Here is a 25,463-nt window from a genome sequence, read left to right on the forward strand (position 1 = left end):
GGAGATTCTCTAAAAGATCTTGAGAGTGTTAGGATGAGCTCAAGGTAAGAATCCAGTTTGATGGCAACAGTGATGCCTTGGAAAAAATGCTAAAGAAGCAAAAGCATGCCAAGGATACTGAAGGTTTAGGAAGTGGTGCCGGTGAATGCCCCACCAACAAGAATGTCCCCCACAATGACATTCTGTTTGTCTCCTCAAATAGAGAAAACAAGGGCCAAACCTTCATAGTGAGAAATGGTCCCCGGAAGAAGGTTGATCTAAACATAATTGGTGAAGACCTGTAGACAAGAATGAAGACCAGTGTGTTGGGATCCAAGAACACTGAGAGGGGGGGGGGTGAATCAGTGTTCTATTGGAATGAACAATTTTATCCTTTTATACCATGCATATATAAACTGGTAAACAAACAAACATATAACAAGGAGAAAATAAACCATCCACATAAATGAACACCATAACACATAGGATTTATACATGGAAAACCTCAATGAGGAAAAACCATGGTGGGATTTGTGACCCACAATATCAGTTCATTGACCATATGAAAAGATATTACATATAATAGGAGTTTGCACTTGCAGGAAGGCACACTGCCTAGAGCATACTGCTCATCACTAAAGAGCCTCACTGACTACAAGCTTTCTGCTAAAGTAAGTTACTAAAAATGAACTCAAGAATACATCTGCTATGCCCAATAGAGTTCAGGTTCTGGTTATGCTCTGTACTAGTTCATAAACTCTAAAATGCTACATGTATCTCTTCTCCTCCAAGAATGCTTTCCAAGCTCTCTATAGATCATTGCATGATATAATATTCACATACAAAATTATCTTCATACATATATTTCGCATCATATAGTTCTACTATATTCTCCTATATCCACACATCTCATATGTCTCATCATCATCATCATCATCATAAAAATAACCTAGCAGATTGACCTATACACCTATTACAAATAATATGCCTTATGTCGGCTTACAATACATTTACAAAAGATATTCAATGTCGGCCTTGACAATAATATTTACAAAATGATTTAAGTAAACTCTAAAATGCTACCTATGTCTCTTCTCCTCCAAGAATGCTTTCCAGTCTCTCTACAAATCATTGCATGATATAACATTCACATACAAAATGATCTTCATACATATATTTCACATCATACAATTCTACTATATTCTCCTATATCCACACATCTCATATGTCTCATCATCATCATCATCATCATCATCATCATCATCATCATCATCATCATCATCATCATCATCATCATCATCATCATCATCATCATCATCATCATCATCATCATCATCATCATCATCATAAAAATAACCTAGCAGACTGACCTATATACCTATTACAAATAATATTCCTTATGTCGGCTTACAATACATTTACAAAAGATATTCAATGTCGGCCTTGACAATAATATTTACAAAATGATTTTAGTAAACTCTAAAATGCTACCTGTATCTCTTCTCCTCCAAGAATGCTTTCCAAGCTCTCTACAGATCATTGCATGATATAACATTCACATACAAAATGATCTTCATACATATATTTCACATCATACAGTTCTACTATATTCTCCTCTATCCACACATCTCATATGTCTCATCATCATCATCATCATCATCATCATCATCATCATCATCATCATCATCATCATCATCATCATCATCATCATCATCATCATCATCATCATCATCATCATCATCATAAAAATAACCTAGCAGACTGACCTATATACCTATTACAAATAATATGCCTTATGTTGGCTTACAATACATTTACAAAAAATATTCAATGTCGGCCTTGACAATAATATTTACAAAATGATTTAAGTAAATCCTCCTTGATGTCAACTTCCAAGGAAGTATTGATGCCGGTGCCGGTGCCGGTGCCGCCCTAAATTCTCCAAAGCTGGTATATGCCGATATATGCTTCTTAGTGCCAGTTTATGACTTCCATCAGATCTTTTTGCTACCAATGACAACAAAGTGAATCCAATGAGTGTCAATTGTAAAAAATCTCCCCCTTTGGCCTTGATGGCAACACTCATGTGAAAAATGGATTCCTTGCCGACATGCTCCCCCTAAGCAATGCACTCCTTCTGATATCCTTCCAATGTGTTTCTCTGATATTTTTCACTGATATTTTTCACATATGTACATACTCCCCCTTTGACATTAATGCCAAAGACCGATGAAAGAATAAAAGAATACTGTTAGTTTCAGTGGAGCTTAGTCAACTTCAAGATTTTTGGGTATGCCTTTTTCAATAACTGAAGATATGTATCCCAGTCGGATTTGAAAGTATCAGAAATAGATGAAAGTCCACTTAGTAAGTGGGAAAGTGTTTCCTTCTCTTGGATATCTTCCAGTGTGGGTTTAACTTTCATGTCCATGCACTCTTTCTTGTGAACACCCAGTGAATCTAGTCTAGGACTTACCAATCCTCTTAGATTTCTTGCTCTTCTCATGATTTTATCTCTCTTCGTCTCAAAATAAAAATTTGGTTCTCCAAAGACAAAATTTGTCTATCAACAGATGTGGTCAGTGCAGTCAATCCATCAAAACAGTTAGCAATGTTAATCATCTTATCATATAACTCCTTCAATCTGCTATCTATATTAGCCGTAAGACTTTCTATGTTACAACACATTCTGTAGATATTTGTACATTATTTTAAACAAACCCTAATAGGAATAAGTTTGTCCCCAATTTTCTTCTTCTTTGTTTCTATAATTTGATCAAAAGTTGTTCTTTTTGCTGCTATGAAATCATCCAAAGCCCATCGGTCTGCAATCTACCTCAGAGATTGGAAATTGTTAGTGATATTCTCTGTTAGAGTCTTGAGCTTACCGAAAGGACTTGCTCCATCTTCAATCTAATAGTTAGGCAATAATCTGTACAACACAGAGATCGATTGATCAATTAATCCTTTATATATAGTACCTTCCTTCAGTAATTTCAGAGTAGCCATCATCATTAATTTAGTTGGACTCAACTTAGAGACTAATTTCTTCTCAACCTAAGAAGTGTCAATTACCAAAACCTTTTCTGGGGAATCAATTTTACCTACCGGTATGGACTCATTGGCTTTTACCTTATCCATCTCAACCTCTATTGCACCAGTGGCTTTGCCACTTGGTGCAGTGTTGATTACTGCCATTGGAGTATTATCCACAGTATTTCCAATGTCCTGTATATTGCCTTTCTAAAAAATGGTTTGTGCCGGTACAGACTGTACACTCTCCTTAGCTACCAGCTGTGTTTGAGTATCTATAGTTACTGCTGGTTTTGTCAAAACTGGAGTTGAACTACCCAAAATACCTTTCCCTTTTGATTTGTCAGGAATGGTGGAAGTTGTTTCCCTTGCAAATTCTTCTTGAGATGTGAGAAAGTCTGGGTTTTTTTGAAAGAATTTGGTCCATCCCTTGTTTCATTTACCACCTCATTTACTCTCCCCATCATAAGGATTATCTGCTAGGATTTACTACTAAAGACTATCCTATTTATAGTGTCTATACATGTTTTCATTTCCTCATTATTTACAACACCACACAATTCCAAAAGTACTACTTCTTTGATCTCCCTATCTCTCTTGACAACATCAAGTCTCCTAGCCTCAAGTTTATTATACAAGGATAAAGGTATCTCCTTCAAAATTTCAATTAAGGCTTTCTTATAGATGTATATATATAACAAAATAGCCTCTTCTAATTCACTTTTCTTATTCTCTTCTAAATCTTCATAATACTTTGATATATTTTTCAATATTCCATCATTTGTAATTTCATCAATAAACTCAACACAGATCATTGTGGTCTTACTGGTTCCAATATCATCACTCTTCTTATTTTTGTTTGTGGTTGCTAGTGTGACTAGTTTCCTCTTTTGTATAGGCTTCCTTGCCGGTGGTGGAGGTGTAGTAGGCTTAGTTGCCTTTCTAACAACTCTCCTCCTAGGCTCTGCCTTCTTCTGCTCTACTGGTGGTTTTACCACATCCTTCCTTTGTACCCTTCTGAAAGCTAGAGGTTCATTATCCTTAGGATCAGAGTTTGAAGTAATAGGGGAAATGTGAACTTGTGGCTTCTTCACTTTTGCAGTACCAACCTCTGCCAGTTTAGCAGCCTATTTTGATTTGGAACCTAGTTGAGTTTCTATCTTATAAACTACATCTTGTACATATGCATACATATTTTCTATTTTCTTTTCTCTTCTCTTCCCCTCAAAACTGGTTTTCACTTCAAGAACCTTCTCTCCCGCTGTGCTAAAATGTTCTATCTTATCATCTAATGGGGCATCTAACAACATCTTTGCATAGAGTTCAAAAATGCTATCATCTACCTCATATCCAAGCTCAATAATTCAGATTTGCCTAGGTTCAACTCCTTCCATAAGAGTTTCATCAGTTTTTACAATGAAATAGATATCAGTGGAATACTTATCCACAATGTTCTTTGAAATTATCTCCCTTTGCCTCACGTTTTCTTGAAAAGTCTTAAAATACTCCCAAAGTTTCTCATCTCTACTGGTACCAAGACCGGTGATTGCTTCCTTGATCTGCATAGCTTTCGGTATGTCATGAGCCCAATGCTTTTTCCCTAGATCGAGTAGCTCATTTAGGAAGTAAAGCATTAAACAAAAATCAAGTTTCGATATCTAAAAGTACCTTTCTTGATTCCTTTGATTTTGCCAAGGTTTAACATCAACTCACTCCTCACCCATTCACATAAATCATATTTCACATTGTTCCTTAGCATCTGATATGCAACATGAATGCATGGACTAGAAATAGAATTCAATTAGTTGGATTGAGTTACCTTGTAACCTATGATCATTCTTACAAACTTTATATCTGTGTCGGTGATTGTGCTTATCCTCATTGATCTGCTATCAGGTGTAACACCGATGAGTTTCTTGACCTCTGTGTTGGAAATTTTCTTGCCAGGTTCTTGTCTAACCCTGGGTAAGCTGGTGACAACTTGAATAGCCTCCTTCATGACCATGTAAGGCCTATCTAGCCAAATAAATTCATTGTGAACCCTGCTCAGAACGTATCTGATAACTTCATCTTTGAATTCTGGTATGTACAAAATACTGGTTAACCCTAGATCCTCAATTGCTTTGTATTCTAGTTTGATGGTTCTAGAGTCTTCCAATATCATGGATTGATACATACTTTTGATGTCCTCTATGCCCAAATCCTCAAGGGTGTAGTGAATGTATGCTCTCACATCTTCAACATACATTACACCGTCAGGAACCCTAGAAAATGCTCCCGCAAAGTCTTCCTTTTTAGCAATTTCAGGAAACTCCTTAAATACTGGCCTTAACCTATCCTTGAATTCAAAAATGGTGGGATTTGCAATAAAAGTAGGAGCTGAAGATATAGATACCATTTCAAAAAATACCTGAAGGTGAGTACCAGTGGAAGATTGAGTGTTTCAGATAACTGCTCAAAAACCTTTCACAATACTTTTGCTCGCTCTTAACTTGCCTTTACTTCTCTCTAAATGCTTGAATGCTCAGTGAGTGAAAATAAATTCACTTACCCCCTTTTATCTGTGAATAAAACCCTAATTTTTTGTAATAAATGCTTCACCAACAACCCTACGGATGCCGGTTTCATAGTAATGTGCCAGGTGAATCTTGATCGATGATGAACATAATTTTTAGATCTATTTAAGATATTCTTAGATCTCTTTTGGGGTGATATAAAAAATTTAGCAATGACTTTGCCAACCCCTAAGGCTTATGCCTTAGTTACTAGTGTAATTTCCTACCGGTGGAGGAATACTTTGTTCTACCGGTGGAGTTACCGGTATAGATCCATCTCCACTTGGTTCTTCAGATTTTCTAACCCATCTCTTGGTGTGATCTTGTTGTATTTCATCTACCTTCTACTTTCCTTTCTCATTATCTTTATCATTATTAACTGGTTGAGTCTTGCTTTTGCAATACTTAGCAATATGACCTATTTTTTTGCATATATAACATGTAACATTGTTCTTCTGAATTGCTTTGACATATCCGGTATCATTTCTTGACCTACAATGATTAGAAAAATGTCAAAAATTTCCACATGCATGACATTTAACATCCATTCTACAATCTTCTGATCTATGACCATACTTCTTACAGTTTGTGCATTGACCGGGAACATAGTTGTAGTTTTGATTTGCCTTATTTCTACATTGTTTAGCCATATGCCCAAACTTATTGCAAACAAAACATCTACCATTGAATTTATAAGCATTAGATTTCCTTAAAGTTTCCTTTGTTCTGATGAGTTCTATATACTGATTGTCTGATCTTCATTTGCAGTACTAGAGCTTTCACTTTGTACAAATCCAAGTCCTCTCAAATCATCAATCTGTCTTTGTCTTTTCAGTAAGTCATCCAACTATGCAACACTGATCCTAAAATTTTCTTTATACTCACTTGTAATAGTCAGATCATCTCTCAGAGTAGTTACTTGTCTTTCAAGTTCTTATTCATTGTTTTGGGAGTGTGACAAATCAGTTCTCAATAAATTATTCTCATGAGTCAATCTGCCACATTCATCAAATTTGTTCTTCAGAGATATAACAAGATTATCTTCCTTCTTCTTTCTATCCTCAATATCTTTAGATAACCTCATAGTCAGATCTTGCATTTCATTCTTCATGAGAATGTTTGCTTGACTTAGTTTCTGACATTTTTCCTTAAGAGCATTCTTCTCCTCATCATCCAATTTCTACAAAAGTTCTTTTCTCTTGGCTTGAGAAGATGATAACCTTTTTTGCAGGATAAGAATGAATTCATTTGCAGAATTCAATTCTTCTCACAATTTCAAGTTCTTCATCCTTTCAGTATCATAATCCTCAAGAGCCATCTCAAGTTGCTTCTCCATAGCCATGTTCAAAGATTCCAGTTTCAGGATCTTCCTCAAGCTGTTAAACTTCTTCTGAGGTACCAAGCTCTGATACCAATTGTTGGGATGCAAGAACACTAAGAGGGGGGGTGAATCAGTGTTCTACCAGAATGAACAATTTTTATCCTTTTATACCATGCATATATAAAATGGTAAACAAACAAACATATAATAAGGAGTAAATAAACCATCCACATAAATGAACACCATAAAACATAGGATTTATACATGGAAAACCTCAATGAGAAAAAACCATGGTGGGATATGTGACCCACAATATCAGTTCACTGGCCATATGAAAAGATATTACATATAATAGGGGCCTGCACTTTCAGGAAGGCATACTACCTAGAGCATACTGCTCATCACTAAAGAGCCTCTTTGACTACAAGCTTTATGCTAAAGTAAGTTACTGAAAAATGAAGTCAAGAATGCATCTGCTATGCCCAATAGAGTTTCGGTTCTGGTTCTACTCTGTACTGGTTCATAAACTTTGAAATTCTATCGGTATCTCTTCTCCTCCAAGAATTCTTTCCAAGTTCTCTACATATCATTGCATGATATAACATTCACATACAAAATGATCTTCATACATATATTTTGCGTCATACAATTCTGCTGTATTCTCCTATATCCACACATATCATATGTCTCATCATCATAAAAATAACCTAGCAGACTGACCTATATACCTATTACAAATAATATGCCTTATGTCGGCTTGCAATACATTTACAAAAGATATTCAATGTCAGCCTTGACAATAATAATTACAAAATGATTTAAGTAAATCCTCCTTGATGTCAACTTCCAAAGAAGTATTGATGCCGGTGCCGATGTTGGTGTAGCCCTAAATTCTTCAAAGTCGGTATATGCTTCCTAGTGCCAGTTTATGACTTCCATCAGATCTTGTTGCCATCAATGACAACAAAGTGAATCCAATGAGTGTTGATTGCCAACATGGTGCTTCAAGAAGGAGGAACAATGCAGATCCCAAAGGTAAAGGGAAGATGAGAGAAGACAGCTTCATCGGAAGTAGGAACATGAGAAGTCAGCAAAGAAGACTTCCTATCGGCAAAGGACAAAAAAATGCTACCACCCACAGGGTAAAGCAAGTGTGGGAGAAGAAGAGACCAAATTGAAGAGTTGACCAGAATGGACAACCAAGGATTCATTCTCAAGGAAGGAGAAGTGGAGATGCTAAACTGGTAAGATCTCCCCATGCATGGCAGAATAAATTTGTAAGTCTTATGTCATTCTTTACTAGTTATTGCTTTGCATGTAATGCTTATGGCCATAGGGCAGAATAATGTAGAAAGATATCTAGAAGGAATAATCTAGGATCTCAGAGACATCATGCACATAAGAAAAATGTATCCAGGAGTAGATATTTACATACCCCCTCTCCCGATTATGCTAGAAAGAATCCATTTGTTGTTCCTAATAAAGTAAATGTTGTATGTTATAACTACAATGGATATGGCCATAGAGAGAGTGAATGCAGGAAGAGGAACTTGCACTCATATGGAGGCTCATATAAAAAATATGCTCTTGTAGAAAAGTGGGTACATAGCATATGGGAGTCAAAGATCTATATGGAACCAAAGGAGGAATATCCCTATAGAAGCAAGAGGTCCACTGATTTTGGTTGCTAGTCACAACAACATGACCAGAAGAAGATGGTCAAACCAGCATGTTAAGAGATTCCCAAATCATGAAGTTGGGATGGATGCTGTGTGCTACTATAACACTACTTATGGCTATGAAGAAGAATCAGGAAATGGAAGTAACAATCAGTAGATGGTGGTAAGACCTACTCCCAAGCCTAAAATTGGGAAGAAAAATAAGACCAAGCAGGTATGGAGGAAGAAGATCATGGACCAACACTATGCATTCAATGCACAAGTGATATCTCCTAAGGCCTAAAGGAGATGCAAGATCTTAGGGGGAGTATTATATTGAACTAGATCATTCACCCCCTCAGTGAAGAAGGACACTTGGTAGAACATGGTGCTGTCGATATGAAAGAAGAAAATGAGATGATAAAGTGTGTAGAGGTTGCCTTGACTACACACCTACATATGGAAGTTGGATCACTACTGCTTGTGTCAATGAATGGAGATTAATAATTGAAATCAGATACAAGGTGACACAAAATGTCAGGAGTCACATGATGGTTCTCCTGTAGTGATGATGGACCAGTACAGGAAATCGATATGTGCAAGATGTTACCGACATGAATGCTAAGAGGTACTTGTAGGTTATGTAAGACAATAAGGTTGGAGATCATTGCAATAGCCCTGGTAGCATGGAATGTGGATTTCATATCTAAGGTGGTATTGGAAAAGACCTGAATGACATATGTTGGCCTGATAGTTGATCATGCAGGCATGCATGTTTATGGGTTCACCAGTTAGAATTATGACTTGATGATGACATTATATGGCACTGTGTTCATCCAAGATCATGTCATAGGTTGTGGTGAAATAATGAAGCTGAAAGATCATCAGATGATCATAGTTGCACATCTCAACTGGTATATGGAGACGATTGGAGCCCTAGTATTGGACTTGATCAGAGATAAGGACCTGAGATGTATGACTCAGGGGGAGTTAAAGTTGTTATGATGTAAGGCTGACCATCTTGAACTTGAAAGTGTAAGTGCACTAATTTCCCAAACTGCAGATGATGGAAGTTCTAGTGGGAATACCCAGGAGAGTGTTGGCATTATTTGAACTGGTATGAGAACCGGTATGTGGACATAATGACATTGTATGTTGTCATTGATGTCAATACACTGAAGAGGTGAGAATCGACATATGTAAGAACCGGTATAACACTATGAACTAGTATCTGTACCAAAGTGAAGTGGTGTGCTTGTTCAAGGTGAACCAGCATAAGGTTATGGGAACTGGCACATGGAAGCAGTGCATGACTACTGGTTCGTGGTCTCAACTTCAGGGTTTCCAGTTGGAGTGCTTCAAGGTGACTTTATGTGATGAAGTTAGCATGGTAACAAAGAATAGATAGTGTTGCCACGTAAGCCCTGTGCGCATGAAGGATCTTGCATAAAGAAGAGTGTTCCTATCTACCTTGGGAATGTGTGAAGTCTATAAATGGTGATAACATGTGATGGGTTATCAGCTACCATGAAATTGGTGGAAAATGAACAATGGAGAATGTCTTGAGATTGGATCAAGACTGTTGCATTCAATACAGTATGATCAATGGTCAGGATTGAAAAGTTTGAATTCCTTAACCTAACAGGTCTAGGGTTTAGGGTTTATGCTACTAACCTATCTATTGTCCTATAAGGTCGATGTTGTGATTCTTTCAGAGGTTGTTGGCAAAAGTTGTGTGTGTGTATCTAAGAGAAGAGATACGTGATTCTTGCTAGACCAGAGGAGAGAAGTTATAGTTGTAGAGTGTAAGTGCAGAAGGTGAAGAGGAGCTTAAGTGGATCTACATTGGCATTGAGTGCTATTATTAGGTCATTGATATACCTGTTGATCTTTAACCACTTCAATAGTTGTGAAATCCCCTAATAGGGTAGTCTTAACTGGCTTGTTGAAAATCCTCTAATAGGGTAACTCAAAGCTACTGAGTCATTGATATCCTTTAGCTATTGAGTTCTTGAAATCCTCTAACAAGGTACCCTTAATAGGGTTTAACCCTTAACCAGGTATTGTAGCCATCCCTTAACCGGGTGATCCCTAACAGGATCGGTTCCTAACAGAACCTATTGTATCTGTCTTTAACCGGACAAGGCTCCTAATAGAGTGGACTTCCAAAGAGTTCAAAAACAAGCTTGTGGGTATTCATCCCCACTGTGGTTTTTCCTAGTTGGGTTTCCATGTGAAAAATATGTGTGTCATGTGTGATGCTTTCTTCATGTGATGTTATGATTGTTTTCTGATTAAGTGGTGATGCATGTTGATCTTGCTGTAATATGTACATCTTTGATGGTAGATTGCCTGTTCATGTATTAGGGTGAAATGGGAATGAAGAGTTAGATTATATGAGAAGATAAGTGCCAACTAGTCTTTTCTTGTCTTAGTTACACTGGGTTTTGCCGGTTGATCTCTATTGAAGGACCAGTGTTGCTGTTTATCTGTCAGTGCATAAGTGTTAGTTGACAAACTGGTTTAAGGTTGTGTTTTTGCCTGTACTGATTCACCCCCCCCTCTCAGTACTAGTTTGGTACTATTCATTCATCATTAAGTTATCAGAGAGTTTCATTGTTATGGGTATCTACTTGTCATTTCACTAGTTGTATTCATAGTACAATCACATTTGATTCTAAAGAAATTTTGGATCAAACAAGAAGTGATGCAGTTTGACCAGAAGGTGAGTAGTATTCACTGACACATCCCTCTGCAATTGATTATTTTAACAAATGGTATAAAATTTGCACGCGCAATTGGTGCCAGTTGATGGTTGAGTCCTCCATCTCAAGTGCTATGACTTGAGAAGATGTAATAATTTGTAACAATTGATATCAAAGGAGGAGAGACATCCGGTAAAGAAAAAGGGGGAAAATGAATTTTGTGAGTGCCTGGTAAATACAAGGAGGAATGATACCCTGAAAGTTCCCTTTGCCATTGTTGTCAAAGGAGGAGAAGGATTCTGTAGTATACAACATACTACATGTGTTGAGAATCCATGGATTATAGAAAGGGGGAGAGAGATTATGTATTATGCCGGATACTACATCTATTGACATCAATGCCAAAGGGGGAGATTGTTGGCATTGTGTTGTCATTGATGTCAACCAGTATGGGATGACTACCGGTATGAGAGATGTATGTGCACCACTATTAGGTAGGAGTTCAAGATGAGATATCCTTGATATCACCTTGTGTTGCAGAACACCGGTAAGGTAAGAAAGAGCATGCAACTCAGAGGAATGATCACTACAGTCACCGATACACAAGTTAGTGCCTAACTTGTGTGGATGAGATGAATAGGTTACCGATATAGTGTTTTACCAGTAAGAAAAATGATGACAAATAGCAAGTGATGTGTTGACATGGGGAAGACAGTTCAACCAAGTGAGTAGCTACCAACTGGCAAAACTCATGATAATTATACAAACAGGATGTGCAAGGTGCTTGAGCTATTGTTTGTGATGAAGTGGCAGAATACTACCTAAATCACATCAAAACATGAGGAGAAGGATGAAAAAGTCATTAGTATATTGTGAGGTTGTAAAACAACATGACTCCCACTAGATGAAGATGTGGTCACCATGTGAAGAGATGACTGACAGTGAATTTGCCCACACTGGATCACATGTGCCTGTTTGAAGATGACCTACAGAAACAAGGAAGTCACATGAGTGCATTGCAGGATGTAGATAACAAGGTGTCACTCCACTAGTAAGTGGAGCTTATCTCCTATTATGCATAGTGTGCATCATAGTTCCATGAGATAAGGAAGATGAGGTAAAGGCAGGTGTGTGGAGGCTCACACCGGATCTAATGGTGAATCAAAGGAATGCCTCAAGTGCATGAAATCAGGGATATGCACTGGACTAATTGAGAAGGCATGTTAAGATGCTGATATAGATGAAGAGTGATGAGTTTGTCACTTTGACAAACTGGTTGTGATATGGTCCAATCTGATCAGGGAGAAGGCAAGGCTTAGCAGATGCAAATAGAGGAAAATGGCCTGATTGAATATAGAGTTTGTTGAGGGTTGATGACATGGTGTCATCACAAGGTTTTACTGGTATGAATGTTCACCGATAATATGGACAAGGTGTAGATGAAGAAGACTCCCCATTTGATGAAGATGTGTATAAGACAGGTTAGCAAGAGTGCTGACAAATTGCATAGTCCACTGGAAGAGAAGCAGAGTGCAAGGTTGATGATAGACTAGTTTGAGGGTTTAACTGATAGGGTTAGTATATCGGTAGATAAACCCAGTATTGGAGTTGGTCGGTGATTCAATCCATACTAACATAGAAAACCTAGTAAAGGTGAATGTTGACATAGATGCCCTAAAAAGATGAGGTGGAAAACATGCAGAGGTCGGTGGAGCACCATGTAGAGATAGATGTCTCTACTGTTGTACATTTATTATGGATTCCGTGATTTGTGGATCAGATCAGAAGAGTGTGGCTTGAGAAAGAATGAGCGACAAAGACAAATTAGGGAGTTGCTGGCACTTGGATCTAAGCAAGAAGATAAAATTGTGAGAAAACCTCGAGAAAGAAACAACAAAAACATTAATGGCATTTTGACAGAGGTAGGTTGAGAGACGAGGTTGTGGTTGCTAATATTAGAAGACGTGTATTAGAAGGTGCATTAGTGGCAGAGATGTAGAGTTGGCTATCTGGGAGATCAGACCAGACAAGATCTGATTGGATTTGGTTTTCCTCGAGGTTGATGAGGAAACCCTAATTGCATGAGATTTGAATTGGCTTTTGGTGTGAAAACTAGGCTATATATATGCAAGCCAAAGATATTGATAGTGCTGCTGAAGAGAAGAAGATAGTGCTGCTATGAAGTGATTGAGTGTTACTTTTGCATGTGAGAGCAAAATCAGTCAAATGCTCAATGAGTATATGAGAAGAGACTGAGAGTGAGGGAGAACCAGGTTGAGGTGTTCAACTGGTAGCAGTGCAAAACCAGTAGTGTCCATACCGACAGGGAAGAAGTGAAAGAAGCTGCAGAGAAGAAAGAAATAGAACCGACATAGTATAGTACTAGTAAAGAGAAGAGCAGTGAGGAGAAGATCTAGTAGAGCAGAACAAAAGAGAGGTGAACCTGTAGAGTTTACCAACAAGTAGAGCAGTAGAAGAGTGAGCCAATGTAGTAGAGAAGGTGTCTCACTGATAGAGTGAAGTATATGAGATGGTTCCAAGATTCACTTGTAACAATATTATTAATTTTGTATTTGAAGTTATCTTTGAGATCACTGAGTTGTATCTCAGTGAAAGGGTTGTAGTGCAGGGGTTGTAGCCCATAAATCAATGAGGGGTTGGTGCTCCTTGGGTTGGTGCCCTAAATCATGGAGTTGTAGCTCCTTGGGTTGGTGCCCTAAACATTGTAACAAAATTTTGATTGTGAGGCTGGATTGGAGCAGTAGACTCCAACAACATTACTCACCGAGGTTTTTCTTATCTTGGGTTTTCCTCGTATATACTGGTGTTATGTGATGTCCCTTTATGTGAATGCATTTGTGTTTAGTCTCCTCTCTAACCAGTAAGTCTATTATGAGCTAAATCTAATAACCAGTATGCTCATATAGGATAGTTAAAAAGAAAAAATTAAGAACCCCTGATTCACCCCCCTCTTAGTGGTGCATTGTGTCTAACAACCTTTTCCTAAGAATGATGTCTTACTAAAATAATTATAGGAATAAAGCCTGGCTCATGCGAAAAGGCTGGTCAATCTATAAAAGTGAGATTTTATTACCTTTGTGATCATTATAAAAGTAAGCTACTTCTAGAAAGATTAACAGAGAGGAAAACAAATTGTATTGAGAAATGGACACTCCAGTGAGATTGACGACAATGAAGATTCAACAAGCTTTTCTTAGGAGGATCAACATTGTTCGCCTTAAATGTTTGATGGGTATGGACAATGACTTAGTTATTATAATAGTGAAGTGGGTGCTTGGGAAGGATTTCCTTTCCAATGAGGATAGACACATAGTGGACAATTATATTATGTTGTGCTTTGTGGGGTCTGTAATGGATTTGGGTGAATCAACATCCATTATAACCAAATTGACTCATGGGTTGTTGTAACGAAGTTAAGTAGCGGAACAACTTCCTATGCTAACCTTGAGAGGAGGATAATGAAATTTTTTTTACAGATCATTACAACAGTTACAAAAACTTAACAAAATTAATCAAAATATCATGCATACCACAACATAGTAACATAGGTAATTTACATGGGGAAAACCCTTTCGAGAGAAAAACCCCACACTCCAAAAGCAGCTCAATATATCATTCAACAATCAACAAGAGATTATAATATACTTGTAGAGAAAACTCTTCATAGGAGTACCACTAATCAGAGACTCAGAAGTAACTCAGTTTCCATAAGACTCTTATACACAACCTCTATCTCATACACCTCATATATAGGAGATACAATACAAGAAACTGTTAATTGGTATTACAAAACCATTGGCTAAAACGACCCAATAAAGTAGAGCCAACCTTATCTCTCTTCTAGATTCCCTATGATGTGTTAAAACACACATCAACATGTGTCTAATACATTTTATATTTTCTATTTTAGGATTACAAACTTCCAGAGGCCATAACTTGAGTACCATGTGTCCTATTGACAAACTGTTTGAAGCGTCAGAAAGCTCATGAAGTTCTCTATTTCCTTGTAAATAGATTTTCCATTTATGCCCCACTTTTGAAGGAATTTAAGGGCCTCTAAAGTCCTCAAAATTAAATTTAAACCTTTCATTGCACCCCTCCAAAATGAAACTTTAATATCTTACAAACTAGTTGTGATCTTTTGATGTAACTTTACCGAAATGCTTATCTAGCCAATCAGAAGCTTCAGGGAGAATTTTGCACCATTTTATGCTCAAATGAAAACTTAATATAAATATTAACCTCATGCAAATGCAAGGTTGAGACACTATTTTTCCCAATAGTTATTTGGAGATGAACTCATTGGTGGACTAGACTGGGTTCTAAGACACACATAGTATGGGGTCAGGCTTCCTACCACAATCAATTTGAAAGATTTTGAAGAGAGAGATGTAGTAGTGACCTAGCTTAATTTTGTGAGTAACTTTAGTACCATGTACCTAGAAGAGCACAAAGACCATTCCCCTTTTGCATGTGAGTTTCTCAAGAAGCTCTCAGGACAAAACCCAACTCCGAATATTGGCTAGATTAAAGAATTCAAGGTCCTTGTTTTTGATAGGAGTGTAAAATCTGAAGGAGACAAGTGGTCAAATGATTTCAACTTCGAGGATGAAGATGAGGATGAGGATGACAGCCAAAATGGGTCTGACTGACTTAGGAAACTCTCTCTTTTTGTTGCTACAAATTACCTGCACCAACCAAAAAAAGAAAAAGAAGAAACAACAATATTTTGTAATTTTGTCTTTTTGAAAACAATGTGTATAATCTTGTGTTATTACAGCCTCTTAAAAATATACAAATGAATATATATATGACTTTTACAAGATTTTTTCATGCACATCAACTTTTTTCTCCCTTGCATGGAATTTTAATTTTGATGATTTAGAAAATAATTTCAGATTATGCTTGTCTTTTTCTTTTCTCCTAATAAAAAAAGGCTATTGTTTATCATATATAGGAACTGGTAAATGGAAAGGAGATATCTATTTTGCAGTATTTTTTATTGATTTATCTATTTCTTCTTTTACCCTTTTAGCTTTCCTTATTCTTGCAATGTCATTTTTGGAAATTCATGGTGCTTCGGGAATGATTTGTAAAAGAAAATTGGAGGACACAAAAGCTTCCATCGTACAAAACATGCAAATAAGGCACTTAGGGAAAACACCAGCTATACAAACCTATCGAAAAAGACAAGAACACACTTTGTAGCACTTATTTGAATTTTTTTAGCTAACCTAACCTACTCTAACTGAATTTGTCCTTAAAATAAATGAAACCATTAACAGGTTTTTAAAAATAACTTCCCTTTCACTCTAGATTCTTTTTCCTTTCAATTTTATGGAGATGCCAAAAGGGTTAGGTGTGCAATGGACACTTGTTAAGGGATTTTTTGTATCTTCTAGGAATAATAACATTTGTAAAACTAGTAAATGCACACCCTATAGATGATATAATGAATGCCTTTGATTGAATATTCGTGTGAGGGTTGAATGTGATGTGATCAAATATTTTTGCAAGGGACATCTCTTTTTAGGGTTCGTGTCTTCATTCAAATCGGATTCAAGCCAATTTTGAGCTTCTCGACCTCCTTGGATGGGTTTTTGGGAAATTGACAATTTTCTACTCGTTTTGATAGACCCTTAGTTGCAAATGTTGAGGATAATAGTTCTAAATCATTCTAGAAGCTATCATCATTGACTTCATTTGTCTTTGGGTTATGCACTTATATCTTTGTCTTGTGTGGTTGTTGGTTATCTTTGTCTCAAACTATTGAGTTTTTCATGGGGAAAACCTTTTGTGGAGTTGGGGACAAGCTTTCAAAGGCTTCCTCTTGCGATGCACCTAGGATTATAATTTTCAATAGAGCATCAGTCTATGAAATTTCTTCCTTTTGTTGATTTAGATAAAATGAGCATCAAACTATTGGTTCTTCTTTATAGAGAGAGATTGTTTCTAGAAGCATAATGTTTGTTGGGAAGAAAATTTCATAGAAAGGAAGAGGGAAATGCCAATCTTGGTCAAGAGCCATCTCTTCTATGGAACAATTTTCTTTATTTGGATTTTTTAGTGCCCATTAATTGGGAGACTAAGGTTAGTGATTCTGCCTTCTATTCTTCTTCACGGGCTTGCCATTTCTCCATCTCGAAATCCTCCAACTGCTAATGAAAGTTGTGCAACATCTCATTATCCATTTATGGGTATTTATGGAAATAGCCATCCATTACTCCTTTAGGTAGATAAAATATTCAACTAGAGAAGGTATCCTAGGGTCCTACCAGGCATGCCAAGAAAAAATATTGATACCCAAAAATTGGCTTTTGCTAATCTTTCAAGGGCAGTTCAGGAAGTTCAGAAGTGTGAGACTAGATGTGACATATGAAGCAACCTTCAATATTTTAGAAGATGACTCTTTGTCTAAAAGGGGATTTGGAAAAGGAGAAGGAAGACCTGTTAGACAATTTAGATAACTAGAGGACAACTAAGAGGGGGGAGTGAATCAGTTGTCACCAGATTATAAGACTTTAAGCATTTAAATCCTTATTACTAGAACACATAAACTTAATACCAAAATGCATAAACCAAATACCGAAATGACTGATAAATAATTTAAACATAAACATAAATCACAGAACACTTACGATCCATCTATAATACATGACACCCAGATTTGTACGTGAAAAACTTGGAAAAGGGAAAATACATGGTGGGAAGCCCACCCACAGTCAGAGAATACTTTTGCAGCAAGTATGTGATTACAATATTAGGCACCTGCACATGTAGGAAGGCCAATAACCTATATCATACTATTCATCACAAAAAGGAGCCTCAGTGACTACATAAACATCGAACTACAATCCAGAAAGAAGAGTTAACTGCAAGTATAACATCTCCTATGCCTGAGTACAGTTCCAATTAAGCTCAATAGAAGAGGCTTTAAACCTCTCTTACAAACCTAATTCGATCACCTATGATCAACCAAACCTTCTACATATAATTACAACATTATTTGCACATAGATCATCCCATAACTTTGACCTATCAACCCATGATCTATAAAGAGATCATACATCATATTTATACCAACCCGAGACCTAAACAATTAGGTCGGCCACCTAAAAGATAATACAATAAATTCATAACATAAACCCATAATCCAATGATCAACCAATTTGGCTTAGGCTGAAAATAATACAAACCAATCATTAAATCCCACTGATAATGCATTAGGAACATCCTCCAACACGTTACAAAAACCGGTCATTAACCTAGATAACATTGGATCCAAAATAGGTTGGCATAAACCAAATCCAACACCATAGATAAACTTGAACATAACCAAGATAACCAACAACATCCTGAAAGCCATCTAGAAGCCACACCAACACCACTTATCACGTGCATCAAAAGATCTTCAACAAAGCTCTGTCGATAAAACCCTTACCGATGACCAAAAGGCTTACTAGAACAAATGATAGCTCTTGAGTGATCAAATCCTGAACCAATTGATCATGAAACACATATGAATATCATGAATGACATATCCAAATTATTTCCATAAACCAAAGCATACAGTGTTATATAGTTCAAATAATCGGAAGACAACTGGGAGGGGGGGCGAATCAGTTGTCACCAAATTACTAGAACTTTAAGAAATTCAAACTTTAATATTGAAACACATAAGATCGATACTGGAATGCATAAACTAATTACCAAAATAAAATATATACTAATTAAGCATAAGAAACAATTAGAGAATAAATAACATCCACATGACACCAAGATTTGTACGTGAAAAACCCGATAAAGGGAAAAACCATGGTGGGAAGCATACCCACAGTCAGATAATACTTCTACAGTAAGTATGTGATTGCAAATTGAGGGTCCTGCACTTGCAGGAAGGCCAAGAACCTAGAGCACACTTCTCATTACAAAAGGAGTCTCACTGACTACATAAAAATCCAGACTACAATCCGAAAGGAAGAATGAACTACAATGATAGCATCTCCTATGCTTGAGTACAGTTCCAGTTAAGCTCAATATCAGAGGACTTAATCCTCTTATATAAACCCAATTTGATCACCAATGATCAACCAAATCCTCTGCATGAATGATTATTACACTATTTGCTCCTATATCATATCCATGATCATCCCTTCCTATATGATCTACAATGAGATCTTACTTCATATATATACAAACCCTCAACCATAAACAATAAGGTTGGCCACCAAACAATAAATCTTATTACATAATTACAAAACATGTTGGCCTAAGACCAAAAAAATAATATCCAACTCATAAGACATCCCAGAAACACATCCAGAAGTCTAATCAACATGTTACATTAAGCCAGTCCATAACCTAGATAGTATAACCTAGAATAGAATAGGTCTAGTACTAAATGCAATGATCCCAATCAGCCAAGTATCAAACGCAATCACCATCAATATCCTAAATCTCTACTAGAAGCTTCACTAACACCAATTATGCATAACATCAAAAGATCTTCAACAAATCTCTACCGGTGAAACCCTCACTGGATCAACAAACTAGACTTACCAGTATATAAGATAGCATTCGATCACCAAATCAAAATCAAATGACTGAACATGAATCTGAGTAACATGAATAGCATATCTAAGCCAATTCCATTAGCCAAAGTATACCAGAGCATATAGGATCATCATGATATAATTCAACTAGAAACCAAACAACCTATCGAGACCAAAAGGATATTGGTAAAGCAACCAAAACAACTAGGGTTGACATCAATGACTAAACATAAATGCAACACATAATCAATTCCTCCAAATGGCCAACAATCTCCCCCTTTGGAATTGACTAAAATACTAGATGTGAAAAACATCCAAGTGCCAAGAAATGCCAAATAAATCTCCCACACAAGAATATAGCAATAAGGTTTTGATCCATACTCTCCCTATAGATGATATCTCAATTAAGTTCTACAAATTCCTCCCCTGAATGTATATATCTCCTTAAGTTTTTAACATGAATATCTCTCCCCCTTTGACATCAATGCCAAAGATCTGACAAAAATATCAAAACAAAAACATAAACTATTGAATCACAAAACTAACTATTCCCCTTGAGCAGTAGCATCACCACATCAATCCAGAATGAATAATATATTTAATAATGCATACTGGACTAGTGGCAAATAGCATCGATCAATTTTCTGTTGGAGGGACAAAAACCCCTAATCTATCTCTGAGGTACTCAAATGATTCTTTAGGCAAAGGTTTAGTGAAAATGTCTGTAATTTGCTCTTTAGTGTTCACATAAACCAATCTAACTTCATTTTCTTCCACCTTCTCCTTCAAAAAGTTATACTTGATAGATATGTGCTTTGTCTTAGAGTGAAATACCAGATTCTTTGATATGTCTATAGCACCAGAGTTATCACAGTGAATAACTACTGGTCCAATGCAATGCACTTTTATATCCTTCAACATTTGCTTCATCCATAGAACTTGTATATAGTTAGTAGAAGCAACAACATACTCAACTTTAGAAATAGATAAAGAAGTACATGACTATTTCTTGTTGATCCATGAAATAAGTTTCTTTCTAAGAAAGAAAGCTCTGCCAGAAGTACTTTTCTGACCATCAACATCACCTGCCCAATCTGCATTTGTATATGCACATAGAGTAAAGTCATCATCTTTAGGGTACCATAAACCATATTCAGATGTTCCTTGTAAGTATCTAAAAATCCTTTTGACTGCACTCTCATGATTTTCTCTAGGATTACATTGATATCTTGATGCAATGCAAACAACATTCATTATATTTGGTCTAGTCTGAGTCAAATATAGCAGATCTCCAATCATAGACTTGTACCTTGAAGGATTTACTGGTGTAGATTCATCTTTCCTTGTCAATTTCTCACTTGTAACCATAGGAGTACTAACCAGTTTAGAGTATTTCATACCAAATTTCTTCAACATCTCCTTAGCATACTTAGATTGATAGATGAAAATACCTTTATCAGTCTAAGTAATTTGCAAACCTAAGAAGAATTTCATTTCCCCAATCATAGACATCTCAAATTCTTTCTCCATATTGTTAAAAAATTCCATACACAAGTTATCCTCACCTCCAAATGATGTCATCAACAAAGATCTCAATAATCAGTATATCATCATCAGTGACTTTATAATATATATTACTATCAGTATTACCTTTAGTGAAACCAAGCTTCAAAAGATATTTGTCCAACCTTGCATACCAAGCTCTAGGTGCCTGTTTCAATCAATATAAGGCTTTCTTTAACCTGCAAACCATATTTTTATCATCTGAAAGTGAAAAACCATCAGGTTGTGTTGTTCACCAAAAGTGATAAACCCAAGTACACCTGCAATTGATCTATGAAGTAGCCAATTCAATCTATGAAGAACCTCAAGGCTTGGACAACATAACAAGGATATGGATCCTTCTACTCTTCAGGTTGCCTTTGATGCTTAAAATTAAACCCATTACACACCTATGACAACATCAATAAAGAAGATAGATCTCATAAACGGTTCAAAAACAAGGAGGGTACTGTAGATAGGCTAAAACCACTTTGACAACTCAACAACGTTTGAATCATGAGATGGAAGGACACTACCATAGAATAGAAAACAAAAGATATTCTGATTTGATTTTAAATTTCTTGTGCAAATAACTTCTAATTGTAATAGATCAGTGCCTTCATCTAGGCATAGAGTCAACACAAATGGCCACAAACAAAATCCAAGTTGCAGATCAAATTCACTGAAAGTATATCCCTGTATTAATGCTTGGCATTAATACATTCTGAACTTCAAATCAAAAGATCATACAAATCCAAACATTAATTTAGAATTCCCAATTTCTACTCATTGAATTTAAATCCTTTATGTAAAGGATGCATAAGAATAGGAAATACACTCTCCCTTGGAGAAGATAAATTCAAAATCCCTTGAAAACTGAATTTATTGAAATTGAAAAAATGCTTGAAGACAATCCAATGGAAATGTATATATGGCCCACAACTAAGAATTTGCAGCTAAACGTATCTATTCCATGATAGAAAGAAAGAGAACATCAACAATTACAACTCATAAAATTAAAATGCACCAGACTGGAACCCCTCTTGGAAATATCCCTTAGAGAATTTATCAAAAATTGGAACCCCTATAATTGAGAAGAATTGAGAATAAGAAGGAAGAGGGAAAATAATAGATTTCATCCAAACAAGCCCAGTGTCTCCTTTGTCCCTAACTGCAAAAATATATTCTACATTCCCATGGAAACTGCTCCCAAAATATCTGATCTTTGTTAAACATAACTGCATAATTGGATTCCTCACTCTGAGAGCTTTTCAACAATATATAATACTTCATATTTTGGCCAAAAATAGACCTCTAAGCGAATTAATTTATCAACATGTGCACATCATTTAAATTTTTCAATTTTTAATATCGTTTCAACTATATATTTAATATGCATTTAACTTTGATTTTTTTGCTCTGATTGTGCCCTGACGTCTTGCCACGTGTCGGTCTTTGATTGGTCGATAGGGTTGATTGGATGCCACCTGGGATGACACCTCATCACCGCCACTTGTCTGTCCACCTGTCGCCATCTATGCACCACATCATTGCCACCTAGGCACCATCAGGACGGGACCCGCCTGCTGGATATCTGATTGTACCTGCCACCTAAGTGCCACCTGGCTTTCACCATTTTGCATTTCACCTTTCGCCATTTTGCGGCCTCTAACAAGTGAGCATCTCACCTTCGCGAAGTAGCATGGATCGTTCGATCTCCTGAAACATGCACGATCTTTAGCCTGCTCAATTTTTGGAAATGCTTTTCGCCATTTCGCGACCTCTAATGAGTGAGCATCTCGCCTTCACGAAGCAGCACGGATCATCGATCCACCTCGGACATGATTCCTGGTTAAGTCGGCCTTTCTCTACAAAATTCTGCCCGTCTGCCTCAGGAAGCGTGCATGCGTGGGGTCCACCTGTCGCCATCTATCACCTCCTTCGGTCGCCTTGGGATCCATGCCCGTGCATGGGCCCACCTTGGGTGCCCAATGGGCATCGTCTGTCAAAAGCCTTGATGGCTTTGACATATTATATTAGTGGAGATTTACGTTTAAATACCAAAAGGTTACCCTCCACAGTGAATGTGGGATAATGCATTATACCTGGGAATGCATTTTGAAGCAATTTCTGCAACTTTAATGGCATTTTTATCATTTTGCTGAGCTAAAGACACCTTCCTTTATTTCCATGTAGGGGAGGATGCTATTACTTTTGGCATTATCCCATGTTTCAATAGCCTCTATCACCAATCACGTAGGAGGGGACTTGCTATTTTATTCATGCTAAAGGAGAGAAGACACCATGTGATCATTTGGAACTGCAGGCTGCCATACACCATCACATTGCATTTGCCCTTTCACTGACCAGAGACTTTCACATGGGGAAGGAGGTTTTACACCCAACAAACTGCATTGTTTTCTAAAAAACTCTATCTTCTCACATGGCACGCAGGAGGAGAACAACATTCTGACTTGGCAATGCCTCTACTTTGAGACTTCAATGCTGCCTTTAAGGCCATCCACACCCAGGGGAAGTCTGTGGCATCTTACCTTGCCAAATATCATTTGCACAAACTTGCTTGAATGCCCTTTTTCAACAGTCACGTGGGAGGCTATTTTCAAAGTTCTACTACACTCCAAAACACCACGTCCAGCAAGCATTCTAGCATTTGCTTTATAGTTTTCATTGTTCTTCATAAACCATGCAGAACTTTATGCTTGGCAATGTGCATTCATCAAAGTTTTCTAAGAACCTATTCCAACGCCTTCTCCAAACACCAGTCATGTGCCACGTGAAGGAGGGAAGACTTGACAATTTGTTTGCTTGAAATGTTTTTAATGTTGCCATTTGTTTGAAACGTTTGCTGCTATTGTATTGCCTCCCCTGCAACTCAGAGGATCCACGCATGGGAACTAGAGGATATGATTGGCATTCAATTGCTAATTTCATTACTCCATGTTTTGATAAGGCTTTTACGATGCCATATGAGGGGGAAATTGATTTGTAACTGAGAATTTACATTTGGTCAATAACAGTCAACCATCCTTTTGGATTTTTCAAAGATATCCGCTTGAGAATTGGATCCTGATGCTCTTGTTGACTATTAGACCATACAAATTCCATGCTCTGGACAAGAAGGGCCATATTCTCCATATCTCTATCTGAATTCTCTTCGCAATGATTAGAATAACAAAAATTTAGTCTGCAACTTTCTCTAGCATCATCATTTGTCAAAAGGGAGATTGCATGCCATGAAATAAGAACAGTTTGCCACAAGAATTAATGCATAAGCATGAGCTAGGTCGGGCCCCAAAGTGGGTTCGACTAAAAAAAATTTCGTTTTCAAGTGACTGGCCTTCAAAATGCTTCAAACACCTTAAACACACCTCTAAAAATGATCAACATTGTTTTCGGATCATCACACTGAATTTTGCAACCTTTAGGCAATTACGCCACATTTTCACATTTAATCGCGAAGATGTAATTTTCAATCTTGTCAAAACACCTTTCTGGACCTTGAAAATTTACAGGCATGTATTTTGATATACAAGCATGAACACTGCCAAGCGGTTTCTCAAGACGAGTCCTGAGTGAAGAGATATTAACTAGCAAAAATGGCAAATTGGCTTTGTCGACACTACGGACCTGATGAAGTCAATGTTCTGGCAACACATGATGCCTTTCTCAAAAATATCAAACGACCTTTGTAGGCCCTCAAATTTGAAACATAGGTACCTTGAAGTACATATTAAAACTTAGAATTCTCAATTCGATCGCAAGACTGACAGGATGCAAATGGTATGCTCATGAAAATGGCTACATTAACTGATATATCACTGAAAGTGCAGAAGACTGAAAATGATAGTTCAATGAACCCTTTTGCAAACCGACTAAACGAAATGGTAGGAGCCTGAAATTGGAAACATAGCTCATCATTTACACCAACATTAGCCTAGAACAAACATTGTGTCATAACACTCACTGAGGTAACTTTTACACTTATGCAAAACAGGGCTCCGACTAGCTGTCGAAACAGGGACTTGTCAAAACACGCAAACTGCAAACGGATTGATCTTCAAAAACTAAGCAAACAG

The sequence above is a fragment of the Cryptomeria japonica genome, chromosome 9 (assembly GCF_030272615.1).
Source record: "Cryptomeria japonica chromosome 9, Sugi_1.0, whole genome shotgun sequence".
In the NCBI taxonomy this organism is placed as follows: domain Eukaryota; kingdom Viridiplantae; phylum Streptophyta; class Pinopsida; order Cupressales; family Cupressaceae; genus Cryptomeria; species Cryptomeria japonica.